Here is a 14,842-nt window from a genome sequence, read left to right as displayed (position 1 = left end):
TCATTCCACCATGGCACCCGCAGTAATACCGGCCCCGGTCGGGTCCCGACTCCTCCAAACGGGTCGGGTTCTCATTCCCCCCTCAATATGGCCGCCACAGATTGCCGCGGCTGTGCAGTCCGCATAGATGCGATTGCGGCTGCGCAGCTCTAGGTCCTCCTCCCGATGCGTCCGATGTATGCACGCATATTGATGACGCGGCAGGAGGAGGCCCTAGAGCTGCGCAGGTGCAATCGCGTCTGTGCGGACTGCGCAGCCGCGGCAATCTGTGGCGGCCATATTGAGTGGGGATTGAGAACCCGACCTGTTTGGAGGGGTGGGGAGTCGGGACCCGACCGGGGCCGGTATTACTGCGGGAGCCATGGGGGAATGAACGGGAGGGCGCGGATGGCGTCCTCCATGGATCTGGATTATGAAAAGGTATTTCACTTTTTTCACATTTGTGGCCTCGGAAGTCCTTTAAATATTGTTTCCTGTTATCTTTTTAACATATCCTGCAAATTTGGTGTTGCTAGGATGTAAGGGGCCTTTGCTATTAACTGCTAAAGTCGACGGGTGATGATAACCAACCAGAATTATAGGGGTGCAAAAGTGCTGAATTCTGCCATAGGCTTCCATTAGGCTCCCTATTTCACTTTCAAAAATCTCAAATCTTTTCAAAGGGCAATTGCTCAGCAGTGGCAAATTTTCTAGCATTGTAGGAACTGTTAGGGGGATCATAACTGGTGAGTTTCGGGCCCCTAGGCCGAAGAGGTCATAGCCTAGGGTCACAAAAACCTGTTTATTTGGGCAATTTCAATGGTAGTGATTCTGACGTACATAAATCGCAGCCATGGCCGTTAGCAACGTCATAATTTCACGAAATGTCTCATGCGGGTAGAAGACATATTGTTAGACTTGGATTCCAAAGATGGGGTCCCTACATCTCTGCAAACCAGAGTTACAGGGGTGCAAAAGTAGTAAAATCCCCCATAGGCTTTCATTGGCTCCCTATTTCACTTTCCAAAATCTCACACCTTTTCAAAGGGCAATTGCTCAGCAGGGGCAAATTTTCTAGCATTGTAGGAACTGTTAGGGGGATCATAACTGGTGAGTTTCGGGCCCCTAGGCCGAAGAGGTCATAGCCTAGGGTCACAAAAACCTGTTTATTTGGGCAATTTCAATGGTAGTGATTCTGACGTACATAAATCGCAGCCATGGCTGTTAGCAACGTTTGAATTTCACGAAATGTCTCATGCAGGTAGAAGACATATTGTTAGACTTGGATTCCAAAGATGGGGTCCCTACATCTCTGCAAACCAGAGTTACAGGGGTGCAAAAGTAGTAAAATCCCCCATAGGCTTTCATTGGCTCCCTATTTCACTTTCCAAAATCTCACATCTTTTCAAAGGGCAATGGCTCAGCAGTACCAAATTTTCTAGCACTGGTGGGACTCTTAGGGGGATCATGACTGGTGAGTTTTGCCACTCCTGAGCCATTGCCTTTTGAAATGGTGTGAGATTTTTGAACGGTAAATAGGAGGCCCAATGAAAGCCTATGGTGGATTTTACCACTTTTGCACCCCTGTAACTCTGGTTTGCAGAGATGTAGGGAACCCATCTTTGGAGTCCAAGTCTAACAATATGTCCTTTACCTGCATGAGACATTTCGTGAAATTCAGACGTTGCTAACGGCCATGGCTGCGATTTATGTACGTCAGAATCACTACCATTGAAATTTCCCAAATAAACAGGTTTTTGTGACCCTAGGCTATGACTTCTTCGGCCTAGGGGCCCGAAACTCACCAGTTATGATCCCCCTAACAGTTCCTACAATGCTAGAAAATTTGCCCCTGCTGAGCAATTGCCCTTTGAAAAGGTGTGAGATTTTGGAAAGTGAAATAGGGAGCCAATGAAAGCCTATGGGGGATTTTACTACTTTTGCACCCCTGTAACTCTGGTTTGCAGAGATGTAGGGACCCCATCTTTGGTCCCCCAGACGCCAGATGCCCACCCCCCTCCCAGGAGAAATGAGTATAGGGGTACAAAGTACCCTTTACCCATTTCCACAAAGGGTTAAATGAAAAAAACACAACCACGAGAAAAGTATTTTATTATTCTAAATTAACCATAAATACTTACCTGTACCTTTAAAAAAGTTTTCCCACGCCAATATCCACGGTAAGCGATACAACGAACTGTATCCTCTTATGTTGCGATCTTCAATTAAGTGGATTGAAGATCTCCGACGCCTCCCATATAGCAGAGAATGCCTCCTTTTGGACGCATAGCTGCCGAAACCTGCTGTCTCTCCCCACCTCCTCACCTGTCACCCTCACCTACCCATGGGTGCACTGGGTGCCAGGCTAGGTGAGGGTGACAGGTGCAGGCAGGTGGGGAGCCGGCAGCTTCACGTCCTGCTCAGGGCGCATTCTCTGCTATACTAACGTTCTTGAATCATCCGGTTCTTTTTAATGAATCGGTTCTTTTTTCTATGAATCGGCTCATTTTACTTTGAAACTTTAAAATTGATTTTCTCAAAAAGTATAAGGTCTTTTTGAAAAAAAAATTTCCTCTTGTTCCCACCATTCCACTTAACATTCCCAACAATTTTGGTGTTTCTACCATGTAAGGGGACTTTGCTATTAACCGTTAAAGTCGGCGGCCATTAAAGTCTATGGGCGAACCGAACTTTGAAAAAAAGTTCCCGGTTCTCTGCGAACGCGAACCACCAAAGTTCGCCTGGAACCGTTTGCCGGCGAACCGTTCGGCCCATCTCTAGGAACCAGCATCAATACCGAAATCTTGAGATATCGGGACACGAGTCAACACCCTAGAGACCTGGTGTGATGATATGGCAGACGCCATAGCGGCTACTAAAAAGACACAGACAGCACAAGATCTGAAAATCGCCCAATTAGAAGAACGTTTTGAGGATTTCGAAAACCGGGCACGTAGATCGAACCTTAGAATCCGCAGACTCCCCGGATCCTTCACAGCTCTAAGGGAGGTGACCGGAATTCACTTCACTGCCATCTTGCCACAGGCTGAACCAGGCCTATTCCGCATAGACAGAATGCACAGATCCTTGGGTAAGCCCCGCATCCTGACCTTCCATGGGACGTAATTATGAAGCTTCATTATTACGAAGCGAAAGAACAACTGATGAACGCCGCCCGCCAGTTGGTAGTTCCGGCCTTGGTGCAACTTTACTCGGACCTGGCTCCAGGCACACTACAAAAAAGAAAATCACTAAGACCGATCGCCCAGGCCCTACGAAAAGAAAACATCCCGTACCGCTGGACTTTACCCTGCAGGATGGCGTTTCAACATCAGGGCTCCTCATACGCCATCAAATCCTTGTAAGAAGGCCTGACCGTCTGCTCAACCCTGCAACTTGAAGTTGAGGTCCCGCCATCACCACCTCGTCCGCTGCCGCAACGGTCACCTAGGCCGGAGAGAGTCTCGACACCAGTCTCCCAGAGATCATCGTCCTCCACATCTCAAGCAACGTCACCGTCCCGATAAACCGCCAACTCCTGTTTTAGCTATTATAACACACCATAGATGCCTGCTCCATCCCCTGACCTCCCTCTGCTACTTTAAGGCTATCCCAACCTGCTGTACGCACGGAACAAGAGTATGTACTGATATCTACCTCTATATTTCTTTTCCCGTACAACAACATGACCCTACGAACAAAAAACCTTGGTACACATCCATCTGATCAGCCATGAGCACTATCAGTTCATGTCACACAGCTGTCCCCCACGGGATAACTTCCCAGACTTGCCCTCACTTGATGCTCCTTTTGAAGCTACCATTGACTGATGCAATGTAAGATAGCCCAACTTCACAGCATGGATTTACAAGCCTCAAGTAAGGACTCATACAGTCTTCCATAGGACTTGGCCATCAGATGCATTTGTTGTACCTTCATCTATAAAGGCTTATGGTCCTGAACTTGCCTCCTACACAATCTCTCATTAGTGCAACTAGTTAACTGCAGCCAACAGGATGGCCTACCATTCCAACAAATGTATAATATCTGGATGTTATCGCTGTTTGCTTGTAATCATTTTTGAAATAGAGCAAAATGTGAAAAATACCCTAGTTAGCAGCTTAGATGTACTGGGGAGGATGTTATATACTACTGAGGAGCATCATTAATAATAACGACACCTTACCACTTTTAGTAAGGTGTGGAGTGGATCTCTCTGGGGTCTGTGGCCAGCCAGAAAATGCTGGTCCATCGGCCCCAGAGACTCTGCTACCACACCTGAACTGAGTCCTTAATACCTCCTATGGAGGATCACTAAAGTTAACACCCCCCAGCTAAAGTGTACAGACCCATTCTCTCAACAAGGCTGGGAAATGTGACAGGGGAGTTGGTATTTAGTCTTACGTTTCAAGTTTACCTGGTACATTGTTAAACTGCCAATATTGTTTCTATGTTTCTCTATACCTGCATGCTCACTTCTGATGTTAATTGTTTAAAATGTATCTTCTTATGAAAAAAGGTTTTTGGGCAGTGTAAAAATACATGTTGCCTCCTAGTAAGGAGACAGAGACTGGCCTCATGGTTAGCAGGCCATGCTCATGTCCCAGGCCCACACAAGGTTTATCAGTCTAACATTGTATTGCCACCCCCAGCCTCACACTGCAGGCCTACACAAGGTTTATCAGTCTATGATTGTATTGCCACCTCCAGCCTCACATTCCAGGCCTACACAAGGTTTATCAATCTATGATTGCATGGTACTTACGTATTATATCATCCAGCATATTTTCTGAGCCTCCTGCTAAAAATGTATTTACTTCTCTTGCAAGATTGAACATCTTTAGGAAGCTGAACGTCTTGGCTTTCATTTGCACCAGGTTCCAAGTCAGAATGACACACGGTTCCCGAATTAGTGGGTTTTGAAGGAGAGCTATCCACTGCATTTGGCTGTCGCTGTTACCATTAGAAGCCTTAGGTCTCTTTAGTGGGTGACCGGTATCATTAATGCCTAGTGCCAGTCAGGTTAATAATTGATGAACTCCTGCTCCTGTTTATCATCCCCCGTTTTGTACTCAGCCTTGTTGACTCCAGCTCCTCCTTAGGGTTAGGCACCACCAGGGGGGTGGTTAGTGTTAGGCACCACCAGGGGGGTCTTAGGGTTAGGCACCACCAGGGGGGGTCTTAGGGTTAGGCACCACCAGGGGGGGTCTTAGGGTTAGGCACCACCAGGGGGGTCTTAGGGTTAGGCCCCACCAGGGGGGTCTTAGGGTTAGGCACCACCAGGGGGGTTTAGGGGTTAGGGATAGGTACAGAGAGGGTTCTGTGTGTTAACGGTAAATAACAATAAGGCTTTAACGTTAAATAACAATAAGGCTTTAACGTTAAATAGCGATAAGCGGCAAACGGATTAGCGGCAACACCATGCGCCATTATTCTCAGGCTCCATTTTCAGATGGATCCGATTGCATTGCCACCTCCAGCCTCATACTCCAGGCCTACACAAGGTTTATCAGTCTATGTATTGCCACCTCCAGCCTCACACTCCAGGCCTACACAAGGTTTATCAGTCTATGATTGTATTGCCACCTCCAGCCTCACACTCCAGGCCTACACAAGGTTTATCAGTCTATGATTGTATTGCCACCTCCAGCCTCACACTCCTGGCCTACACAAGGTTTATCAGTCTATGATTGTATTGCCACCTCCAGCCTCACACTCCTGGCCTACACAAGGTTTATCAGTCTATGATTGCACTGCCACCTCCAGCCTCACACTCCAGGCCTACACAAGGTTTATCAGTCTATGATTGTATTGCCACCTCCAGCCTCACACTCCAGGCCTACACAAGGTTTATCAGTCTATGATTGTATTGCCACCTCCAGCCTCACACTCCAGGCCTACACAAGGTTTATCAGTCTATGATTGCACTGCCACCTCCAGCCTCACACTCCAGGCCTACACAAGGTTTATCAGTCTATGATTGCATTGCCACCTCCAGCTTCACACTCCAGGCCTACACAAGGTTTATCAATCTATGATTGTATTGCAACCTCCAGCCTCACACTCCTAGCCTACACAAGGTTTATCAGTATATGATTGCACTGCCACCTCCAGCCTCACACTTCAGGCCAACACAAGGTTTATCAGTTTATGATTGTATTGCCACCTCCAGCCTCACACTCCAGGCCTACACAAGGTTTATCAGCCTATGGTTGTATTGCCATCTCCAGCCTCACACTCCAGGCCAACACAAGGTTTATCAATCTATGATTGTATTGCCACCTCCAGCCTCACACTCCAGGCCTACACAAGGTTTATCAGTCTATGATTGTATTGCCACCTCCAGTCTCACACTCCAGGCCTACACAAGGTTTATCAGTCTATGATTGTATTGCCACCTCCAGCCTCACACTCCAGGCCTACACAAGGTTTATCAATCTATGATTGTATTGCAACCTCCAGCCTCACACTCCAGGCCTACACAAGGTTTATTAATCTATGATTGTATTGCCACCCCCAGCCTCACACTCCAGGCCTACACAAGGTTTATCAGTCTATGATTGTATTGCCACCTCCAGCCTCACATTTCAGGCCTACACAAGGTTTATCAATCTATGATTGCATGGTACTTACGTATTATACCATCCAGCATACACAAGGTTTATCAGTATATGATTGCACTGCCACCTCCAGCCTCACACTTCAGGCCAACACAAGGTTTATCAGTTTATGATTGTATTGCCACCTCCAGCCTCACACTCCAGGCCTACACAAGGTTTATCAGCCTATGGTTGTATTGCCATCTCCAGCCTCACACTCCAGGCCAACACAAGGTTTATCAATCTATGATTGTATTGCCACCTCCAGCCTCACACTCCAGGCCTACACAAGGTTTATCAGTCTATGATTGTATTGCCACCTCCAGTCTCACACTCCAGGCCTACACAAGGTTTATCAGTCTATGATTGTATTGCCACCTCCAGCCTCACACTCCAGGCCTACACAAGGTTTATCAATCTATGATTGTATTGCAACCTCCAGCCTCACACTCCAGGCCTACACAAGGTTTATTAATCTATGATTGTATTGCCACCCCCAGCCTCACACTTCAGGCCTACACAAGGTTTATCAGTCTATGATTGTATTGCCACCTCCAGCCTCACATTTCAGGCCTACACAAGGTTTATCAATCTATGATTGCATGGTACTTACGTATTATACCATCCAGCATATTTGGGAGCCTCATGTTAAAAATGTATTTACTTCTCTTGCAGGATTGAACATCTTTAGGAAGCTGAACATCTTGGCTTTTATTTGCACCAGGTTCCAAGTCAGTAAGACACATGGTTGCCGAATTAGTGGGTTTTGAAGGAGAGCTATCCACTGCATTTGGCTGTCGCTGTTACCATTAGAAGCCTTCGGTCTCTTTAGTGGGTGACCGGTATCTTTAATGCCTAGTGCCAGTCAGGTTAATAATTGATGAACTCCGGCTCCTGTTTATCATCTTTGACTTGTTGACTCCAGCTCGTCCTGTATCTCCCCCCCCCCCCCAGTTTCAGAGCTGGTGCTGCCGGAGTCACTGTGATCCATTTCTGCAGGCAAGGCAGCCTCCAGCCGCCCAATATAGAGATCGGAGGTGTAACAATGTGTGGTGTTTGGTGCACACTCAGAGTATTCAGATTGTTGGTGATCCGCAGTATCACCAATAATGCTGATATATCCGATTATGTGGCGATCTGCGGAATCGCCAATAATGCGGATATTTATTTATAACTCTGGATACCGGTTATAACGACAGTGGAAAACCCACCACACTGATATCTTTAAGAGGACTGGCTACCTCTAAAAGAGAAACGCAGTGTGTGCGATTCTGCGACTAGATGACGTAACGCTAGAATCGCGTTCCCCAGCAGCAATGATATACTGGGGAACCACTGAGACCTCCGCAAGGAGGGATTCAGCAGAATAAACCCTTTAGTGGGAGAACCACTAAAGGGGGCAAAGTCAGACGGAAACGGTTCGGTAACAAACTGGCTGCGAGGTACCGAATCGTGAAACAGAGAGCAGAGTCAGAAATCTAGCCAAGGTCAGTAACGGAAATCAGATAGGCGGAGGTACAAAGTCAGAAAGCCGAACTCGTAGTGAAATAGACAAGCAGAGGTTCGGCAACGGGAGATCAGAAAATGGCACAGATAACAATAGTGCTTGCGAATATATTGGCAAAAACAATATATGTCGCAGATCAGGAAAATAACAAATCTGACTGTTGTGGGCTAGTTACGGCAAGCCGCACTTGGCCCACGATGGTACTGACTGTCAGATCACTATCTGGTTGACTATTAGATCAACTGACTGGCTGACTATAACAGAGATCAGGTTACATACAAATATACAATAATCAGGAAAACAACAAAGACTGACTGATGAGAGACAGGAGCCTTGCTCCAGCTAGGACTGTCTCTCTCGGATCTAGCTAAGGTCTGAGGGCTATCACAAAGTAACGCTTACTGCAGACAACTTGCAACTGACAGAATGCCTGCTTTTATACTGTGCTGGGCTCAACCAGCCCGCCCAGCCAATCAGCCAATCACAACACAGTTCAAGGACCTTGCAGCACAGCTCAAGGACCTTACTGAGGTCAGCTGACCAGCTGGTCAGCTGACTCTCCTTCTAAGAGTATAAAAGGCTTTATTGCACACGCGCGCAGCCCCTACGGGGTCCAGACTGGATTGAGGATAGCGTTGGTGTGTGACAGGCCCTGAGGCCTGTGAGGGAAGAACCGGACCACAGCCTCGACGTAAAGTACGCCGAGAGGCCTGTGGCCGAACGGTGGATCGCAACGCCGATGCGGATGTTTCTCCGCGTTCCGCATGCGACCATGTGGTGGATAGTGCCGCTGATGCGGACGCGGACAAACCTCCGCGTTCCGCTTGCTGAATGCGGTCAGGCCGCCGTCTTATGACAGTACCCCCCCCTTTCAGGCGTGGCCTCCGGACATGCCTCTCCAGGTTTCCCAGGATGTGACTCATGAAACTTCTTTCTTATCTCTTTGGCATGCAGATCTCGAAGGGGAACCCATAATCTTTCCTCTGGTCCATACCCCTTCCAGTGTACCAGATACTGAACTTTATTGCGTACAATGCGAGAATCCAGGATATCCTGAACCTCATACTCCAGTTCCCCATCGACCACCACAGGAGAAGGGGGAGCCGAGTCTACCCTAACAGCAGGTTTCAATAGGGAGACATGGTATGTCCTGCCACATCTCAGACTGGCAGGTAGTTTCACCCTGTATGTCACATCATTAATCTTTCTTTCCACAGGGAAAGGCCCAATAAACCGGGGACCCAGTTTTGCCGATGGCTGTCTGAGAGAGATATGTTTGGTGGATACCCAAACAAAATCCCCCGGAACAAAGTTCCATTCAATGGAACGTCTCTTGTCCGCATACTTTTTCTGGATCTTAAAGGCCTTATTCAGATTGTACCTGACATTTTCCCAAATTTTCTTGAAGGCTCCTTGCCACTCCTGGAGAGCCGGAAGAGGTGACTCCCTGACTGGAAGCGACGAGAATTTGGGTGATCTACCGTAAACGACCTGAAATGGAGAATACCCGGAAGATGTGTTCCTGAGATTATTGTGAGCGAATTCAGCAAATGGCAAGAATTTCACCCACAGATGTTGCGCCTCCGCCACGTAACATCTCAAAAATTGTTCAAGGGATTGGTTGATTCTCTCTGTCTGCCCATTGGTCTGGGGATGGTAGCCAGACGAAAAAGACAGAGAGATGCCCAAAACTTTGCAAAAGGACCTCCAGAATTTAGATACAAACTGTACCCCTCGGTCTGAAACCACATCCACAGGAATTCCATGAAGCTTAAAGATGTTATGCACAAATAGTTCTGCCAAATCCTGAGCAGACGGCAACCCGGGCAGAGCAACAAAATGTGCCATCTTACTGAACCTGTCAGTTACGACCCAGATGACGGTCTTACCGTCAGATTCAGGCAGTTCACCCACAAAGTCCATGGAGATGTGGGACCATGGAACCCGTGGAGAAGGCAGGGGTTGGAGAGACCCGGCTGGAGCTTTCCTGGAGGATTTGCACCTGGCACAGACAGAACAGGACTTGACAAACTCCTCACAGTCGGACATGAAAGAAGGCCACCAGACAGCCCTACTCAACAGTTCCTGAGTACGGGCAATGCCCGGGTGTCCCACATTCTTGTATTCATGAAACATACGTAGCACTTGCCCTCGGAAGCGGATGGGAACATACAGGAGACCCTCGGGTTTCCCCTTAGGAACATTAGCCTGACATGCCGAAAGCACCTTGGAAAGATCCTCCGAGATCTCAGTAGCTGCCAGAAAGTACTTTTCAGGGAGGATATTAGTGGGAGTAGCAGATGGGACAGACTCAGGCTCAAAGCACCTAGACAAGGCATTAGCCTTAACGTTCTTGTCACCTGGCCTATACGTGATCACGAAATCAAAACGAGAAAAGAAAAGCGCCCATCTGGCCTGTCTGGGCGTTAACCTCTTAGCTTTCTCGATGTATTCGAGGTTTTTGTGATCTGTATACACTGTAAAAGGGAACTCTGCCCCTTCCAACCAATGGCGCCACTCCTCCAGTGCCAGTTTGATGGCCAACAGCTCTCGATTCCCCACATCATAATTTTTCTCCGCGGGCGCAAACCTCCTTGAGAAGTATGCACACGGATGGACCTTACCATCCGGGCCAAAAGCCTGCGATAAAACTGCGCCGACTCCTACATCGGACGCATCCACCTCCACAATGAAGGGGCGGGTGACGTCAGGATGACGCAAGATGGGAGCGGAACAGAAGGCTGCTTTCAACAACTCAAAGGCCTTAACTGCTTCAGATGGCCAGTTACTAGCATCAGCCCCCTTTCTTGTCAACTGAGTCATAGGGGCCACCACCGAAGAGTACCCCTTAATGAACCTCCTGTAATAGTTGGCGAATCCCAAAAACCTCTGCAGTGCCTTGAGGCCTGAAGGCTGTGGCCATTCCAGGACTGCTGCGACCTTACTAGGATCCATTGCCAACCCAGATGTGGAGATAATGTATCCCAGAAAGGCTACCTCCCTGACTTCGAAAATACATTTCTCCAACTTGGCGTATAATTGGTTCTCACGTAGTTTTTGGAGGACAAACCTAGCATGCTGCCTATGCTGCTGCAAGTCTTTCGAAAAAATTAAAATGTCGTCAAGATAAACCACTAAGAATCTGCCTGATACATCTCTAAAGATATCATTGACGAACTCCTGAAAGACCGCCGGGGCATTGCATAACCCGAAGGGCATGACGAGGTACTCATAGTGACCGTCAGGTGTATTAAACGCGGTCTTCCACTCGTCGCCTTCTCGGATACGAATAAGGTTATATGCCCCCCTCAGATCCAACTTGGAAAAAACACAGGCATCAGTAATCTGTGAGAATAGATCGTCGATGAGTGGGAGAGGGTAACGGTTTTTGATGGTGATCTTGTTAAGTTGTCTATAATCTATACACGGGCGAAGACCACCGTCTTTCTTCTTAACAAAGAAGAACCCCGCTCCCGCAGGGGACTTGGAAGGACGGATAAAGCCCTTCTCCAAGTTCTCCCTGATATAATCCTTCATCGCGATCTTCTCGGGACCAGAAAGATTGTACAACCGTCCCCGAGGGGGCATAGTACCTGGTCTCAGCTCGACAGGACAGTCATAGGGTCTATGGGGAGGCAACCTGTCCGCAGACCGGGCACAAAACACGTCACTGAATTCAGAATACTGAGGTGGAACCCCTTTAACGTGAACCTCAGAGGAACAGACTGATACAGACCCTAAACAATTCTCCTGACAATAGTGTGACCATGCAGACAGTTGTCCCTCCCTCCAATTTATCTGGGGAGAATGCTTCCTCAGCCAAGGGAGACCCAGGATGACTGACGAGGTGGCCATCTTTAAAACAAAGAACTGAATGTTTTCTGTGTGAAGAACCCCAATCTGGAGGGTGAGAAATGGAGTTTGACAAAGAGGTGACTTGTCTTGCAGTGGGGAGTCATCGATTGCGGTGACATAGATATGCTTCTGAATGGGGAGAATGGGGATATTGAACCTCAAAGCTAGATCACGATCTATGAAATTGGCGGCGGAGCCCAAGTCGATTAATGCAGACGTGTGACAAACTTGATTCTCCCATTGAAGGGAACAAGGCAGCAAGATCTTACTGTGATATGGAGGTAGGGTTTGCTCGCTTAGGGCAGTACCTCCAACCAGCCCTAAGCGGACAAGTTTCCCGCCCTCTTGCTGCACTTCTGCACTCGGTGACCCTTCTCCCCACAGTATAGGCATAGTCCCTCCTTCATTCTCCTAGCTCTCTCAGACCCTGTCAGATGGCCATGCCCCAATTGCATCGGTTCCTCCTCCGAGACCTCAGGAGGACTAACCCTGGCGAGTGCTAAAGATCTGCCCTTCTTATGATAACGAATACGTCTATCAATTTGGACAGTGTTATGGCCTCATCTAAACTTTTCGGTTCAGGGTGGCTTATGATGACATCAGAGATGGAATCAGATAACCCATTCATATACGTGTCTAATAGTGTGAATTGATCCCACCTCACTGAGACTGCCCACTTCCTGAACTCTGCCGCATACTCCTCAACCATGCGACTACCTTGTTTAAGTTCCCTGAGCTTGCGCTTGGCTGTGCCGGCGATGTCGGGATCATCGTAGATAATGGCCATCGCTTTAAAGAATTCAGACACCGATGACAAGGCAGTATGACCTTCGGGAAGGCTAAATGCCCAGGTCTGGGAATCTCCCTGTAAGAGGGTCCTAATCAGAGTAACCCTCTGTGCCTCTGAACCGGACGACACAGGTTTCATCTGGAAATATGCTAAACAGCGATTTCTAAAGTTACTAAAGTCGGCCCGTGAGCCAGAAAATTTTTCCGGAAGGGGCATCTTGGGCTCGACTGTGTGAGGGGAAGGTTGAACCACTGGTGGAGACAGGACATTAATTCTCTCTGTAAGCTGGGAGATCTGAGCTTGCTGTAAGGTCACGGTTTTGGACAGTTCTCCAATAGTGGCTGACAGCATATTCAATCGTTCCACCAGACCTTCCATATTCATAAATGTTGTCTGCAGTACTGTAACAATGTGTGGTGTTTGGTGCACACTCAGAGTATTCAGATTGTTGGTGATCCGCAGTATCACCAATAATGCTGATATATCCGATTATGTGGCGATCTGCGGAATCGCCAATAATGCGGATATTTATTTATAACTCTGGATACCGGTTATAACGACAGTGGAAAACCCACCACACTGATATCTTTAAGAGGACTGGCTACCTCTAAAAGAGAAACGCAGTGTGTGCGATTCTGCGACTAGATGACGTAACGCTAGAATCGCGTTCCCCAGCAGCAATGATATACTGGGGAACCACTGAGACCTCCGCAAGGAGGGATTCAGCAGAATAAACCCTTTAGTGGGAGAACCACTAAAGGGGGCAAAGTCAGACGGAAACGGTTCGGTAACAAACTGGCTGCGAGGTACCGAATCGTGAAACAGAGAGCAGAGTCAGAAATCTAGCCAAGGTCAGTAACGGAAATCAGATAGGCGGAGGTACAAAGTCAGAAAGCCGAACTCGTAGTGAAATAGACAAGCAGAGGTTCGGCAACGGGAGATCAGAAAATGGCACAGATAACAATAGTGCTTGCGAATATATTGGCAAAACCAATATATGTCGCAGATCAGGAAAATAACAAATCTGACTGTTGTGGGCTAGTTACGGCAAGCCGCACTTGGCCCACGATGGTACTGACTGTCAGATCACTATCTGGCTGACTATTAGATCAACTGACTGGCTGACTATAACAGAGATCAGGTTACATACAAATATACAATAATCAGGAACACAACAAAGACTGACTGATGAGAGACAGGAGCCTTGCTCCAGCTAGGACTGTCTCTCTCGGATCTAGCTAAGGTCTGAGGGCTATCACAAAGTAACGCTTACTGCAGACAACTTGCAACTGACAGAATGCCTGCTTTTATACTGTGCTGGGCTCAACCAGCCCGCCCAGCCAATCAGCCAATCACAACACAGTTCAAGGACCTTGCAGCACAGCTCAAGGACCTTACTGAGGTCAGCTGGTCAGCTGACTCTCCTTCTAAGAGTATAAAAGGCTTTATTGCACACGCGCGCAGCCCCTACGGGGTCCAGACTGGATTGAGGATAGCGTTGGTGTGTGACAGGCCCTGAGGCCTGTGAGGGAAGAACCGGACCACAGCCTCGACGTAAAGTACGCCGAGAGGCCTGTGGCCGAACGGTGGATCGCAACGCCGATGCGGATGTTTCTCCGCGTTCCGCATGCGACCATGTGGTGGATGGTGCCGCTGATGCGGACGCGGACAAACCTCCGCGTTCCGCTTGCTGAATGCGGTCAGGCCGCCGTCTTATGACAGGAGGCTTCTAATAGTAACAGCGACAGCCAAGTGTAGGGGGCACCCCTCCATTCACCACCCACTTATTCAGAAACCGTGTGTCACACCGACTTGGGACCTGGTACAAATGAAAGCCAAGACTTTCAGCTTGACTTTCAGGTGGTTCAACCTTGCAAGAAAAGTAAATGTATTTTTAACAGGAGGCTCCCAAATGTGCTGGATGATATAATACGTAAGTCCTGATTGCATTGCCACCTCCAGCCTCACACTCCAGGCCCACACAAGGTTTATCAGTCTATGATTGTATTGCCACCTCCAGGATCACACTCCAGGCCTACACAAGGTTTATCAGTCTATGATTGCATTGCTACCTCCAGCCTCACACTCCAGGCCTACATAAGGTTTAACAGT

The 14,842-nt window shown here is 48.1% G+C and overlaps 1 long non-coding RNA gene across 2 annotated transcripts in view; it reads right to left on the bottom strand.

Moving 5' to 3' along the window:
• LOC137534542 (uncharacterized) overlaps positions 1 to 14,842 on the bottom strand; it is a 233,382-nt gene that overhangs the window by 123,836 nt on the left and 94,704 nt on the right. The window lies entirely within an intron of this gene.

Source organism: Hyperolius riggenbachi, chromosome 10, assembly GCF_040937935.1.
Source record: "Hyperolius riggenbachi isolate aHypRig1 chromosome 10, aHypRig1.pri, whole genome shotgun sequence".
In the NCBI taxonomy this organism is placed as follows: domain Eukaryota; kingdom Metazoa; phylum Chordata; class Amphibia; order Anura; family Hyperoliidae; genus Hyperolius; species Hyperolius riggenbachi.
Note: the sequence above shows the minus strand (reverse complement) of the source record. Positions and strands in the feature narration are given on the sequence as shown.